A 16,893-nucleotide genomic window follows, 5' to 3' on the forward strand; every position below is an offset into this window, starting at 1 on the left:
CAATCTGTATTTGGGGTAAAAATGGGAATTCATAACCCACTTTAATCTAATGTATGAAATATGATATGTCAAGAGCTTTGTAATGTTTTGAACAACCAATAATAATAAAAAAAGAACAGAGCAGGGAGGAAGAGCATGAGAAGAAGATTACCATTAAACAGGGACGAGAGATAGGAGGGAAAGGGAGAGCGAAGGGAAATTGCAGGGAAATGGAAGGAGACCCTCATTGTTATACAAAATTACATATAAGAGGAAGTGAGGGTAAAGGGAATATAAACAAGAGAGAGAAATGAGTTACAGTAGATGGGGTAGAGAGAGGGGAGGGGAGGGGAGGGGGGATAGGAAGGGGATAGGAAGGGCAGCAGAATACAACAGATACTAGTATGACAGTATGTAAAAATGTGGATGTGTAACCGATGTGATTCTGCAATCTGTTTATGGGGTAAAAATGGGAGTTCATAATCCATTTGAATCAAATGTATGAAATATGATATGTCAAGAGCTCTGTAATGTTTTGAACAACTAACAATAAAAAAAACTCACTTGAAGCCCACTAGCAACTCAAGTGACAGGAGTCAAACCCAAACTGTCTGGCTGCAGCAGAGAGCACAGGATCTTGGTCACCCTGCCCCACTGCTCCCCTCCACTCCCTTCAATGCACAGAACCCTGACCAGGTGGGCTTGCCTCACCTTGCATTAGCATTGTGGTTGGGGCTAGTCAAATTCTACTCCACTGTGGTTGTACTTTCCTTCTTTTTGAAATAAAGAGATTTGACCAAACAAACAAACAAACAAAAAAGAACAAAACAAAAAAAACAAATTTTGGAAAAAGATTAGCAATCTTGAAATTTTCACTCTAAATGCCTATTTTAGGCAGAGTGCTAAGGAAAAGTCCTTCTTTCTTTCTTTTTTTCTTTTTTGCTAGAACTTGTGATCCTCCTATCTAAGCTTCCAAGTCACTGGAATTACACAGGTGCACCACCATGTCCAGTTAGGAAAAGGCATTTTTAAATAATCAAATTAAATAATTCAAAAGCACCTTACCATGCAAAGGTCATTTTCCCAGCATTATAATGCCCATAAAAGTAATAACATTATAATTAGATTTGTGCTATAATTTTAAGTGATGTTTGTCTTTACCTTATATTAGTTACAAGTCAAAATTAGTTACAACTCAGTCATTACAACAAAAACAAAATAAACTTACCTGAAGCTCAACAACATTATTCAGACCAGTAGAATTAGAAATATTTCACCTCTGATTTGACAGGGTAGGTACTATAAACAACCTTAGACAAAATTATCATTTCATTCTATTTTGCAGGCATTTTTAATGCCTCATTGCAAAGAATATATTTCTATCTGCCTAAGTAGCAGTGATAACATTGATTTTTGGATTAGCTTTTATGGAAAATCATAGCAAATTTCCTTTACTCTGACTTCATTTGTTATGTAGGTCATATGCAATTTATTTTTATTGATCATTATGTCAATACTGTCTTGTGATTTTCAATTAGATATTTCACCATACAATGATGTCACTGTAATATTTCTTGCATATCTGTAAGTTGAGTTATTCACAACAACTGTCATTTATTGTCAGCACCCACAATTCTGGAAATCTCATGCATGATTCTGTAAATGATTAAGTTCTTTAGAAAGTATCACTTAAACCAGACCTTTAAGATGACAAAACAAGGAAAGATATAAGACACATTTTGCAAAAACAAAGAGATACCTATTTTAGCTCCTGAAATAATATGATACCTGAATTGTGCAAATTTGTTTTCTGTATTTATGTAAATTGTTTTATATAAATACAAACTACAAAAATATCAGAAAGCATACTGGGCCACATTGCTCTAGAACCAAGAACATACAATCATTACTCAAACTTAAACGCATAGCAATTCTGAATATAATAAATAAGTGAAATGCTGAAAGACAGATTTTTAAAATAAACTAATTTTGAAACTGTAGGGTAAAATAAAGTTGGGAACAAACAGAAGAATTGAAAATTGAAAATTTTTTAGATTAATATATGCCCCCTTTAAGGTGCTAAGAAAAGACAAAACAACTAATTGGCAAAAAAAAAAAAAAAAAAAAAAAATGAGTGATGAGTTTTTATTAATTTGGGAAAGAGATTTTACTTCAAAATAATAGCCATATTTTCAAGTCACATAGCAAACAATATAGATAGATATACAGGTAGATACACACACACATACACACACACACACACACATTTGGTATCTGATGTGGGGAACAAAGTATCTACCAAGCTTGACAAGTAGACTATGAAATTTTAATTCTTAAATTATCTATGTAATGGGTCTTAGCATATCTACATATCAAAGATGAATAAGTAGAAAGGATGATATCATATAGTAATTTGCACCTACCGGAGTGCTCTCCTCACTTTAAATGCATCACCAGAGCTGGCAAGAATCAGTTTCTTTCAGGCTACCTTAATTTTGTTAATTCAGACTATCAAAATGTCAAAATTACCTCAAAAAGGTAAATTTGAAAGTATCTTTGATGCCATTAGCTTCATATATTTTTATTAAGTCTTTTAAAATTTCTAATAAATATCCATGACCATAGAATTTCTTTTAATTCACTGACTGATATAATAATAAGTTACCTGTATATAAGGAAAGAGTTTTCTTTTAATTTTCAAAAATGAACATCATTTTCCAATATAATGACAGAAATTTAAAAACATATGATCGCCCTTTCCTCTCTTGGCCAAATTCATGTTGTGATATCAAAGAAGAATAATAGATCTAAATTTTTAATTTCAAAATTCAGGACTTAGGAATTCAAACATTTTCACAGGAATATTCTCAAATACTTTCTGGAACTCGTGAAACTAAAGGAAGAGTAGATGAAAAAGGAAGCCATTTCTTTTTTTACCTCTACCCTAGGTTGGAAAAAGTCAGGGAAAGAAAAATAAATACACACAATATAATATACTTGTAAAGACTTCTTGTTTTAATGTATAAATAAACATGTTCGAAGGAAGAGATTTCAACATGCTTTCTTTTGGAGTATTTATTTGTAAAAATGACAGGTTTCAGAAATCATTATCCAAAGTAAAGAAAACTAATTCCAAGAAAAATCAAGGTTATGTGCAATTGTTCAATTCCACATCATCCAAGTTTCCACTTAAAAGAATTCTCTGTGAGCCTTTACCCATTGTAAATGTGTTGCTCTTGGTTTTTGGCCTGTACATTTTTATATTCATTATCCTGACTTACCTTTTGGTTCATTCCTTCAATTCACTGACTATCATTCTATTTAGCTACTTCTTTTCTGTCTCTTAGTATCTATACATTTGTTAGAATGTCAGTTATCATTTTGTCTAAAGAATATGTAGTCTAAAAAGTCATTAGATGTCTTAGTCAAACAGAATTAGGAAGCTATAAACAGACATTTTTTTTGTGTTATAATGCCTTCTAGACTTGAGAGAAAGATCACAAATTCCTCTTGAAAGAAAAATATGACTAACCAAATATTATTTGTTAATAATTTTAAGAGTTTTCAGTGCAAAGTAAGGATGTCACAAGTATATATGTATATAACTGTGTATTTATACAAGGGCATGCACAAGTGTTTCTGCTTTGTACATGTTTTCATTTATGTTCCTGTTTCTGTTTGCACATGTATGCCTATGCCTATGTGAGTAAGGCTATGTTTTCATGGAAGTGAACACATAAATATAAAGGTATCAATCCATATAAGTATACTTCTCTATTTTCTTATGTATGTACATGTATAAATATATAAGCATATGTAAATATGAATTATGGACTCTTTATTTTCAAAGGGTGTGCACATCTGAATTTGAGCAGGAGAAACTTTTAACTTCTGAAACAATAAACAAATGGAAAAGACCAGTTGTAGCCAATGAGCCTTTATGGAAGACCATGCAAAACCATCAAGAATAATATTTGCCACATTGTACAGACCTTGAGATAGTTTTCTTTCATTGGTGCAAGGCTCTCTTCAATCTTCAAGATGGTGTTTGTATGATTCTTAATGAAATACAGAGCTATTCATTTGGAGAGCTTTTTCTTGAACCTAAATTATTGCAAAAATTAAAAGTTAACAATTGTGCACTTATTTATTTGGTGGAAAAAATTGGTCTCTAGCAAGCATTCTAAATTAGGGTTTCTTAAACAGCAGTATTCTTTAAAATAACCTAGCAAAAGTGCAAATGATTCTTATAACCCAGCCATTGGAATTCAATAGGTATTAAGTAAGTTACAGAAATCTAAATTTTATGGCATACCTTGTGTGGTTTTAATGCAGCTGGATCATGGACCACACCTAGAGAAAGAGAGTACAGAGCTGAGATTTGAATTTCATAATTTTTCTCTAATGTAAAGAACCAAAAGAGAGCAGAAATAATCAAATCTCTCTGTAGTTTCTGCCAAGTAACCAGAAATCCTACAAAGTTACCTTCTGCATTACAAATGTTAACATATGTGGGCATGGTTCTAAGTATTTGATTTTGACTAGTGAGAGGATTTGCACATGGTACATGTTTCAGTTCTAAGTGAGGATATGGTAATATATCATACTCAAGCAGTACAGTTCATATAAGCCTTTGGAGATTCAAGGTTCTTATAATGAATATTAATTAAACTGCTATAAGCCCATAAGGTGTCAGGGCCATAGCTAAGAGACAGATTTATTTAAAAGACATATTTACAGCCATTGGGAGTACAATCGTTAATCATTCATCCCTTGATGAATGTTATGGTAGCAGTCAAGTGGAACACACCTGCTGTGTGGGGCTTGAGACAAGTCCATCATGAGGCTGCCCTGACTCCTGTGGAATGTTGATGGCAACATCAGCTAAGCAGATGTGGCAGGACAATGGCAGTGGCTGCAGCAGTCAAAGGAATGTAGAGCCACAAAGTGCAAATGAATATTAAGTAACACAGGAGCCCAGCTGAAATGCCTTGGAGCATTCAGTCTTTGAAACTTACTATTTATCATTCCTCAGGGACAATATATGTTAGTGAGGATAGGATGTCCTTTGCTGCCAATTCTTTATGTCATTTGGGGTAAACACTAATTCAGACAAGCTATTATTCAAATAAGTCAGGCTTCTGTAAGATCTAGAAACTCACTGCTCTGTTGATTGTCTTTTCTGGAGCAGACTAAAGAAGAGGATTTGTGCTAATGAAATACGATGACCTTCTAGGGTGCCATCATGACAGTTTGTGGATATACAGCAGGTCTCTAGTGAAAATATGAATTCCATATGTATACTACAAAGAAGAGAAGAGCTGATCAGCCTCTGTTGACAACATTATAATAATGTTAATTTGTGTAAAAATAGCCAAATTTATGAGTAATCCATTTTACTAGAAGTAATTTGATAACATTCTATTACTGGAAAATATAAATACAATATCTGCACAATGTGATTTATGTTAACTATGTACATAAAATGTTATGTAATCAGAGGAAATTATGTATCAACAAGTCAGATTTTCAAGAGAAGGGCAGCAATACCATATGTCAGTTTCGGATACTGATACTCACTAAAAATGTATTCTAACATGATTTTTGTAAAACCCACAATGAATAACATGATATCTTGAACCCCAATGAGATCTATGGATAATACAAAATACACACAAAATATTATCCAGTGGAAATTGAAAATAAATAGCAGAAACCAGCACACAGCTGCAAATAATAATTTCTGACATATTATTAAAAGTCTCAAAGTATACATCTATATATGGACTCAAACTGCCATGTAATGATTTAATCAAAGTTTTACCAACTTGTTACATATTATTTATACTTCTTGTATCAGTCAGGGTTCTCTAGAAAAATAAAATCAACTATATACATACATGTGTGTGTATACATAGAGTAAGGGATGGGCTCATATGCTTTTAGAGACTAAGCAGTCTCAAGATCTACACTTGGCAAACTGGAGACCCAGGAGAGCTGCTAGTAGTTCTGTCTGAGCTGGCATGCTTGAGGCTCAATAAGTGCCAATATTTCAGTTCAAACTTAGAGACAAGAAAAGACTAACTTCCCAGCTCAGCCATAAGGTAAACAAGTTCTTTCCCTCTGACCAAAGTGCCAGCCTTTTTGTTCTATTCCTGCATTACCCTGATTTGTGAGGTCCACCCACTTGGTGGTGGCGGGGGTGAGGAAATTTGTTTTAGTCAGTCTACCAATTCAGATGCTGGTCTCAAAAAAATAAAAAGAAAATATTCCGCATGGTGGCACATGCCTGTAATCCGAGTGACTCTGGAGGCTGAGGCGGGAGGATTACAAATTAGAGGCCTCAGCAATTTAGTGAGACCCTAAAGAATTTAGCAAGACCTTATCACAAAAATAAAAGGGGTTGACAATATAGCTCAGCAGTAAAGCATCCCTGGGTCTAATCCCCAGTGCCAAAAAAAAAAAAAAAAAAAAAAGTGGAGAAAGTGGAGGAGACCATAGCTACTACCCTTACTGTGTTTACATTTTAAAAGGGATGGGAATGGACAAAATAGAGAAGACAAACAATCAAAATATAATAAATCAGAGGGTTATAATTGCTCAGGAAGATAATAAATAAGAGACATTGAATGTATTTTCAGGAGATTTTGGTGGGGATGAACTGCTGTTTTAAGTACTGGGTCAGGGAGCACCTCATTGAGAAGCTTGGATTTATCTAGAAATTTTAAAATTGTTGAGGAAAATGTCATGGGTACACCTGTGGAATCCAAAACACAAAAGGCTGTCATAAAGGCAGTGTGTGGAGTATTTAAGAAAATCAAGGAGACTATATGGGGGAATGAGTGGAAAGATTAATAGAAAAAAATCAAAATTCATAAACTAGAGGCCAGGACATATAGGGCTTGGCAGGATAATGGAATTTAGGTATGTTGGTCTTTCTTTATTAGTAAGAAGTATAGACTTGGGCTCTCTCCTTTGTGAGCTTCCAAAGAAATCCTGGTTATTTAGGAACACGCACTAATTCTTCCATTTAAAAGCAACAGTAGAAGTTTTGTTATATATTCAAAGTGTCTGCAATTGTGCTAGAAATCAGAAACATAAGAGTGAAATAATGAGACATAGCACCTTCCCTCACTGGTTGGTGGAAAGATTGACCATTTAAAAGAACCCATTATTATTTAAGTATATTCTAGGAAAGGAGGCATTTTGAGGGCTTTGTTAGTAGAAAGGAATGATGAATAATTAAATAAAGGAATGCTTTGCCAAGGAAAGGGTGATGGTTTTAATCTCTAATACACTTTAAAAGTGTTAGTCAAATGAAAACTGATACAATTACTAGTCAATTTAATAATAATTCTTTCAATTTTTATTTAGAAAGATCAATGTAACTACAGGATGGGTTAGAAGAGAAAACCATCACCCAGCTCGGGCAAAATATGATGAAGGCATGGTTTTGCCAGGGAATAAAAGTTACAGAAGGGAAGAGAGAGAGAGAATTCAGTCACTGAGGAAATAAAACAAAATACTGATGATTTATTATGGGATGGGGCAGTAGGAAAAGAAGTATGATGGACCGCTTGGTGCCTGGTTTGGGAAAGTAGTTTATGATGCCATTCCAGAGATAAGAAATACCAGGGAAAATCAGTTTAGAGAAGAGAAGTCAAGTTCATTCTAAGAGCCTTTTACACAGTAAGTGGTGATGTTTAGAATTATGCTGGGCATATGGAGAAATATCTGGGAGAATATACACATTTAGAAAGGAATGGTAATTTAAGACAAGAGATGGGCTGAGATTGTTCAGAGAACATATGTGAAATCTGAATATAAGAGAACCTTCCCCAGAACTCCTAAGAATCCAAATGATTGCCAGGTGTGGTGTCACAGGTTTTTAACACCTATGACTCAGGAGGCTGAGGCAGGAGAATTGCAAATTCAAGACCAGTCTCAGAAATTTAATGAGACCCTGACTCAAAATAGAAATTAAAAAGAGCTACTGAATCCCTTTCTCTCGCCATGCACAAAAGTTAATTCAAAATGGATCAAGGAGCTTGATATCAAATCAGAGACACGCCGTCTGATAGAAGAAAAAGTTGGCTACGATCTACAGTCGGTGGGGTCAGGCTCCAAATTCCTCAATAGGACACCCATAGCACAAAAGTTAATAACTAGAATCAACAAATGGGACTTACTCAAACTAAAAAGTTTTTTCTCAGCAAGAGAAACAATAAGAGAGGTAAATAGGGAGCCTACATCCTGGGAACAAATCTTTACTCCTCACACTTCAGATAGAGCCCTAATATCCAGAGTATACAAAGAATTCAAAAAATTAGACAATAAGATAACAAACAACCCAATCAACAAATGGGCCAAGGACCTGAACAGACACTTCTCAGAGGAGGACATACAGTCAATCAACAAGTACATGAAAAAATGCTCACCATCTCTAGCAGTCAGAGAAATGCAAATCAAAACCACCTAAGATACCATCTCACTCCAGTAAGATTGGCAGCCATTAGGAAGTCAAACAACAACAAGTGCTGGCGAGGATGTGGGGAAAAGGGTACACTTGTACATTGCTGGTGGGACTGCAAATTGGTGCAGCCAATTTGGAAAGCAGTATGGAGATTTCTTGGAAAGCTGGGAATGGAGCCACCATTTGACCCAGCTATTCCCCTTCTGGGTCTAATCCCTAAAGACCTAAAAAGAGCATGCTACAGGGACTGCTACATCGATGTTCATAGCAGCACAATTCACAATAGCAAGACTGTGGAACCAACCTAGATGCCCTTCAATAGACAAATGGATAAAAAAATGTGGCATTTATACACAATGGAGTATTACTCTGCATTAAAAAAATGACAAAATCATAGAATTTTCAGGGAAATGGATGGCATTAGAGCAGATTATGCTAAGTGAAGCTAGCCAATACCTAAAAAACAAATGCCAAATGTCTTCTTTGATATAAGGAGAGTAACTAAGAACAGAGTAGGGACGAAGAGCAGGAGAAGAAGATTAACATTAAACAGGGATGAGAGGTGGGAGGGAAAGGGAGAGAGAAGGGAAATTGCATGGAAATGGAAGGAGACCCTCAGGGTTATACAAAAGTACATACAAGAGGAAGTGAGGGGAAAGGGAAAAATAATACAAGGGGGAGAAATGAATGACAGTAGAGGGGGTAGAGAGAGAAGAGGGGAGGGGAGGGGAGGGGAGGGCAGGGGGGATAGTAGAGGATAGGAAAGGCAGCAGAACACAACAGACACTAGTATGGCAATATGTAAATCAATGGACGTGTAACTGATGTGATTCTGCAATCTGTATATGGGGTAAAAATGGGAGTTCATAACCCACTTGAATCAAATTGTGAAATATGATATATCAAGAAATATGTAATGTTTTGAACAACCAACAATAAAAAATAAAAAAAAAGAGCTGTGGTATATATAGCTAGTGATAGAGTGCCCCTGGCTTTACCCCAGGGGTAAAATATGCACCCACACCCCCTCCACACACACACACACACACACACACACACACACACACACACACAGAATCCAAAGAGAAATAGGAAGAAGAAAAAATTATTTTAAGTGTATACCAGAGAAATAAGAATAAAATCCAAAATTGTGAGGGCTCAAGGGAAGAAAACATTTTTAAAAATGGAGAGAATGGCTAGTGTTAGCAAATATTCCCAAAAGTCAACTGATATTATAAACTATTGTTATCGTTCCTGAAATGTCATTCTGAATAGCCTTGTGGAAAAAGTTCCATTGAAGTGGTGTGGACAGCCATGTTGAAGGGTGAATATGAAGAAAAGAAACCGAGGGAGATACAGAAACTATAAACTGGTATGGTTCTCATATTTCAAAGATTTTTTTAAAAAAGAATTGTGTTTTATCCATCATCTACCATATAAATGATGAATTGGTAATTAATTGTCATCCACAATGACATTGAGTTGTCCTTCACACCCTCTCAATGGCAGGCATAGACCACATCCTGATGTGTCTGGCTGGAAAGAAATGCTCTCAACTCCAGAAGGCAGTGAGACTGCTGTGGTTTGCCAGTAGCATACCTTACTACTGAGGGCAAACTCTTCAGATAATTACAAACACAATGTCAGCAATTCCAGGCAGGGTCGTATTTCAGCAAAGCCATCTATGAAAAGCAAGAAACTCAAGTTTGCCAAGCAAAGGGGCCAAGAGTGAAACTGACATTGTTCCAATTGAGTCATTGCCAAAGAAGGCAGGCTATAAGGGAACCAGGAAAGTCTGGGGGTCCGAAACGTCAAGGCAACAGACTACATCCAAATGGGTGAACCAGGGAGCAAGACTGGTTAATACCAAACATGATGCAAGGAAATAGAGCAACAGGAAACCAGGAGACAAATCACGTCTGACAGGAGAAGAGCAAAAGCCCCATCTGGGTTCTGAGACCTGAGCCAGAGCCGCAGATCTGCCATTCTACAATGTTATACAATGTTAAAGACAACATGTCAGAAAATAAGCTTACAGAGAAATAGATGTCCACACACTGGTTTTCCTGAATTCTTGTATCCTGATCCACCCTCTCTAGGGTTCTGAACACTTTAGATGTTTCAGGCCAGATGGTTTCTTGTTAAAAAATAAATAAATAAAAAATGTTTTGGGGAAAAATAAGGATCTATTACATTTTCTACAAGTGAGTAATAGGTGATTTGTTGAAAAATACAAATAGTCCTGGATGTCTAGAAAAATAAAGCAGATGTGTTTAATCAATAATACGCTTAACAATTTCACAACTAGGAGAAAATATGAAAACTAAACTCCATATGTTTGCAGAGGCAAACTCTGTTTTCTAAAGGAAAGAAAATATTCCAATGGGCCTCAAAACTTTTTACTCTCAGTTGACTCCATTGTCTTCCTGTCACCAATGAGATGATCCTAAGCAAAACAGTGTAGATGACTCTGAAGTAAAGTTCTCTTTACAAGCTGAAAATTACACATACTTAAAAGTTACCCACACTTGATAAGAAATTTGTTATACAAATCTCACATTAAAAATCAACAAGAGTAATGGTATTATTCCTCAAGTGAAAGAAAAAGTCACATTTTAAACTTAATTATATCATTTGGTGAATAATGAAACTATGTTCAATTCAGAACTACTATGTGTTGTTTCTGAATAATAACTTACTAAAAAATAATAAAATACCCTAAAATGAAAGATGAAGGAAATGTATGTCAAAATGGAACAAAAAATATTTCTTTTCTGGAAATGAGAACAGGAGTTCAGAGTGGACATGTAATGTATTTTTCCCAAGATGTACAAACAGAACAGGCATGACAAAATACAATTGACAAATATTCTCAGTAACAAATGGCCTAAATTGAAATAAGAATTCCGTTGGACTATCAAAAGTACCTATTGGGATTATTCTGTGTTTAAGAAAAATTGATAAAAATGAAAATAACAAATGGCATGTCACATCATGAAATGAGATATTTGACCATTTTTCTTTGCATAGTATTGCAGTGCTTCTGTTTTGACCAAGACATAGAATCATCCAGGATTATTGATCCTTGTGATGTTTTAAGTAATGTGTGTGTGTGTGTGTGTGTGTACATATCTATACCTTAGAGCTTTGGCAATTTATAAAAACATTGGGGTAGAAAGACATCCCCATCTCATTCATTTAATAATTAAAGTTTTCCTTTCATCCCAAAGAATTCCCTTGTCATGCTTATTAACTGTGAAAATCCAGTATCAGACATCAGAGGGTACCCTGAATGCCACTCCATTTGTGAGCACCTTCCCCTGCTGCTCCAGATCTCTGACCAGGGAATAGAGGTTCTTCAATCCACCCACCAAGACCACAACTGTTTGACACTATTGTGCTCTGGATTTTGTTTTTCTAAATTCAACCCTTGATCTCAGAACAAGGAGGAATCCTTGGTAACCTCACATATCCTCCATCTTAGCACATTCCTGTCAGATGGAAGTTGAAATGTCATCTCATCTTCCTAACCTCCCAACCTTCCTATTTATGTCAGCTACCAATAATCATTACTTATTTCATTATTTATTTTTATTAGACTTTTGTATTATAAACATGCTGTTTCTTCCTGGGACTATCATTCCTGGCAATATCAGCCTTTGTGTGGCTGGCCATTCAACACCTGACCTTTCATTCTCCTTATTTTCCCATTTCTTGTTTGCTTTTTTATTGTCTGCAATGTAACTTTGTTATTTATTTTTTAATTGGTGCATTATGATTATACATAATAGTAAGATTTGTTATGACATATTTGTACATACACATAATGATTTGGTAAATTTAATTTCCTATTCCTTTCCCTCCTTGGATCCCCTTCTTCTTCTGTACTGGTCTCCCTTCTAATTTCATAAGATTACGCTCATCATTTTTCCTTCTTTTTTCTTTAGCTTCCAAATATGAAAGAAAACATATGGTCCTTGACTTTCTGAGTCTGGCCTGTTTGACTTAATATAATACTCCCAAGTTCAATAATTTTTTTCCAAAAATGCCATAACTTCATTTTAATTTATAGCTAAATAAAACTCTGTGTGTGTGTGTGTGTGCATGTATGAGAGAGAGAGAGAGAGAGAGAGAGAGAGAGAGAGAGAGAGAGAGAGAGTCTTTTATCCATTTATTTGTGGACAAACACCTAGGCTTGTTCCATAACTTGACTATTGTGAATTGTGCTGCTATACTTGGGTATGTATATATCACTATAGCACAGTAACTTCTTTTGGATAAGTACTGAGGAGTGATGTGAATGACTCATATGGTTCCAAGTCTTTTTGAGAAATTTCCATTCTGATTTCCATAGCAGCTGTACTATTTTACAACAGTATATAAGTATTCTCTTTTTCCCATATTCTCACCAGCATTCATTATTTGTATTCTTAAAAAATAATTTGTAACTGGAATTCTAACTGGAATGAAATCTCAGTGTAGCTTTGATATGAATTTCTTGAATGCTAAAGATGTTGAACATTTTTTCATCTATTTGTTAACCACTTGGGGGATAAAATTGTCTGTATACTTCATTTGCCCATTTATTGATTGGGCCACTTAATTGTTTTTTGAGGGGGTAAGTTTTTTCAGTTCTTTATATATTCTGGATATTGATCTTCTGTCAGAGGAGTAATTGCAAAGATTTTATGCCATTCTGTATCTTCTGTCTCTATTTCCTGTTTTCAAATGGCATTTCTTTCTACTCTGACAACCATTCTTGTGGTTGGTAACCTCTGAGCTTGTGATTACCGAAAGCCAACCATAACTTCATTTTCCAAAACTGACATCACATTTTCTGGGCTATTTTTAACATTCATCCTGATCTCTGGCTCATGAAATTCAAATTCTTTATCCTTTCTGCAAAGTCTTGTTTAGTTGAAGATTAACTTCTATGCTAGTTAAACCCACTCCATTCCCACTAGAACCTTTGCTATCTCACTACTCAAGGACTTTGTTCTACTTAACATTGTCTCCTTTATCAATTTTCCCCATCTGCATGATCATTTCCATTAACATGCTGTCATGTTTCCATCTTAAAATGCAAAATTATAAAATCAAAAACTCCTTGATCCCACATTCCTCTTTCTCCTCTTGAAAGCAAAACTCTTCAAAACATGTGTCTAATCAATGACTTTATCTTCTTTTCCCCTATTTCTTTTGATTGCTTTCCAATCACAGCTCTATGCAAACTTCTCTGGTAGAAAAAATACGAGTTCTGTGATATTAACTCATATAATGGTAGAAAGAATACAAGTTCTGTGATATTAACTCATATTATACTTGGAAGCTAAAGCAAAAAACTTCAGTTAACATTTTATCAAGGAGCCTGGAATAGAATTTGAAGGATCTTAACACATGCTTAGAGAAGAAAATGCCATTATTTAGCCACTCTACCTGGTTTAAATGGATAAGGAAAAAAGTTCTCCAATCATGGCATACATTTATTTCTATAAAATTAAGTCGAATTTATAGTTTCTGTACTTTAACTTCACAGTATTAAGTCTGTGTCCTAGTGTATTTCCTGAAAAAGACAAGGAAATTTTAGGTAATACTAAAAGGGTTATTTCGATATTTCTAAAAATTATGAATAAAATTGTTAAGGTTTGTTATAGGAAATGACTTTTGTTCAAAGTTGTCCTCTAACACATCTTGCTCAGAGTTTCAAATATGTCTGTTATAGGAAGTTATGATAATTAACAATCATTGACTTTATATAACCTTATTTATATTTAAGTAACTTGATTTGACTTCTGAATCAGAAATCATTTGAATACATTTTCTTTTCACTTTTCCCCTAAGAGTCAATTAACAATACCACTTATGATTCTAAGAAAAGTAATGCTAATTGAGGTTTCCCCTATCAATAAGAGTTTCTATTCTGCCAAATCTAATGGATAATTTTCAATTGTAACCTACTTATTTGACTTCTTACCTAGTCCTTTTAAATTTCCCAAACCCTTTCTTTATTTACTTCAGGTTCTCCTGCTTTTCCTGACCATTTTGGATGTGCCTTCTTATCTTCTCTATTGACCCTCCTCCTCCTCCTTAGCCTATACCCAGGTTCACTCCCTACTTTTTTTTTTTCAATCTGGCTGAGTAAGTTCAATGTTATCTGTGCATTTCAAATTTTTTATATCTCTGGAACTCACCTCTTCTCTGAACTTTCAAAAAACTTCCAAAACACTATTCATATTTTCTTGGCATCCTAGGTAGAATTATTATTTTTTTTCTATCCACACATATCCCCCAACCAAACCTCTTATTTTTAAAATCTAACTGGCATATTCTTCCTTTTATTTTAGTTATTAAACTCCAAAATATAGGCAATATGACATACTCTTTCTTATGTTCAGTATCAATACATCCACAAATGTCCTCTCTCTACCTAAAATATATGGGGCTGGTGTTTTAACTCAGCAGCAGAGTGCTTGCCTAGCATGTGTGAGGTGCTGGGTTCGATCCTCAGAACCACATAAAAATAAATAAATAAAATAAAGGTATTGTGTCCAACTACAAATAATATACACATCAATTAATATATATTAATATTATATTATTTGTAGTTGGACACAATAAATTATATATACACACATAATATAGCACCCCCCCCCCACACACACACACATACACACACACACATATATCTCCAATCTAGACTGTTCATTCTAACATGCATTACCATGGTATAAACTGCTAGCATCTCTTGGTTGGACCATGTGATCCCTTCATTGAATCTCCAACCATGCAACCCAAGTGATCCCTTTAAAAATTAAATCAGATCATTTCACTATCTTGGTTAACACCATCAAGTTGCATCTCAACACAAGAATAAAGTCCAAGTCTTCACCATGACTCATAGGGCCATGTCTGATTTAGTCCTGGATAGTTCTTGAACTTCAGTCATACTAGCCTCCTTTTTAACCCTTCAATGAAGCTGTTATTATCTTCTTTCCTTTGTACTTGCTGCATTCTCTATACTGAAATTTCCTTTCAGAAATATTTTCATGAGTAATTGTCTCAATTTATGTGTATCTTTAAACATTACATACTCCAAGTATCCTGCCTGAAACACCATTTCTTCAGTAAAACCTCAAGTCATAATTCTGTATTCTTTAGTCATGCTTTATTTCCTTGAAAATAGAATTTTTACTCTCTGAGATTGCAATTCATTTTATATTTTTAATGTTTTTTACATATTTTATATTTGTCTTCATAAGAAGAACCAAGAGACTTGATCTTTTGGAACTAAGTAAGAACTTAATAAATAACTAAGTTCATAGCCTGACCACCATCAACTTCTTGCATGTTCTCCTTCCATACTAAATTCCAGCCATACTTGTCTAGTTTTAATTACATCACCTCATTAGTATTGTCATCCAGTCAATGTACTCTTCTTCACTGGGAACAATCTACCTTTCTCCAAACACTTCTTTTTCTTTTCATAGTTGAGTGTACATATTTTGAAATCCTCACTGAAATACGTCTGCTATAGAAAAGCCAGAACTGCCATAATTTCATTCTTCTTTATGGCCGAATAATACTGCATTGTGTATATATACCACATTTTCTTTATCCATTCATCTGTTGAAGAACACCTAAGTTGGTTCCATAGCTTAGCTATTGTGAATTAAGCTGCTACAAATATTAATGTGACTGTGTCAACATAGCATGCTGATTTTTAGTCCTTTGGGCAGCTACTGAGTAGTGGGATAACTGGGGAAAATGGTGATTCCATTCCAAATTTCCTGAGTAATTTCCATACTGCTTTCCAGAGTGGTTGATGGATGGAGCTGGATACTGTTATGCTAAGTGAAATAAGCCAATCCCACAAACCAAAGGCAAATATTCTCTCTGGTATGACTGATATGTGGATGGTGACTCACAATAGGCAGGGTAAGGGGATGGGAAGTGTTCTGGAGAAAGGGAGTTTCACCAATTGGACAGGGATGAGTTAGGGGGGGAAACAAGTGAATGGAAATGGAAAGACAGTAGAATGAATCAGACATAACTTTCCTGTGTTCATTCATGAATACATGACAGGTGTAACTCCATATCATGTACAACCACAAGACTGGTAAGGTAAGTTATACTCCATGTATATGATATGTCAAAATACATTCTACTGCCATGTATAACTAACAAGAACAAATTTAAAAAAAAAATTAAAAAGAATACAAAGTAAGAAAGAAAATCCAGGCATCACCATCAATGTACCCTTCCCTCCTCTCACTATTGTCCTTTAGTTTTCATTCATGGTATTTGTAACTATTTTTTTTTTTTTTTTTTTGTAGTTTTTCAATGCCTATATTCTCTGCAGTAAAATAAACATTCTCCATATAAACAGTGATTATATCTACACTATTCATCAATGTGAATTGCAATGTGAATATGTTTCAGGG

Source organism: Marmota flaviventris, chromosome 1 (genome assembly GCF_047511675.1).
Source record: "Marmota flaviventris isolate mMarFla1 chromosome 1, mMarFla1.hap1, whole genome shotgun sequence".
Taxonomy (NCBI): domain Eukaryota; kingdom Metazoa; phylum Chordata; class Mammalia; order Rodentia; family Sciuridae; genus Marmota; species Marmota flaviventris.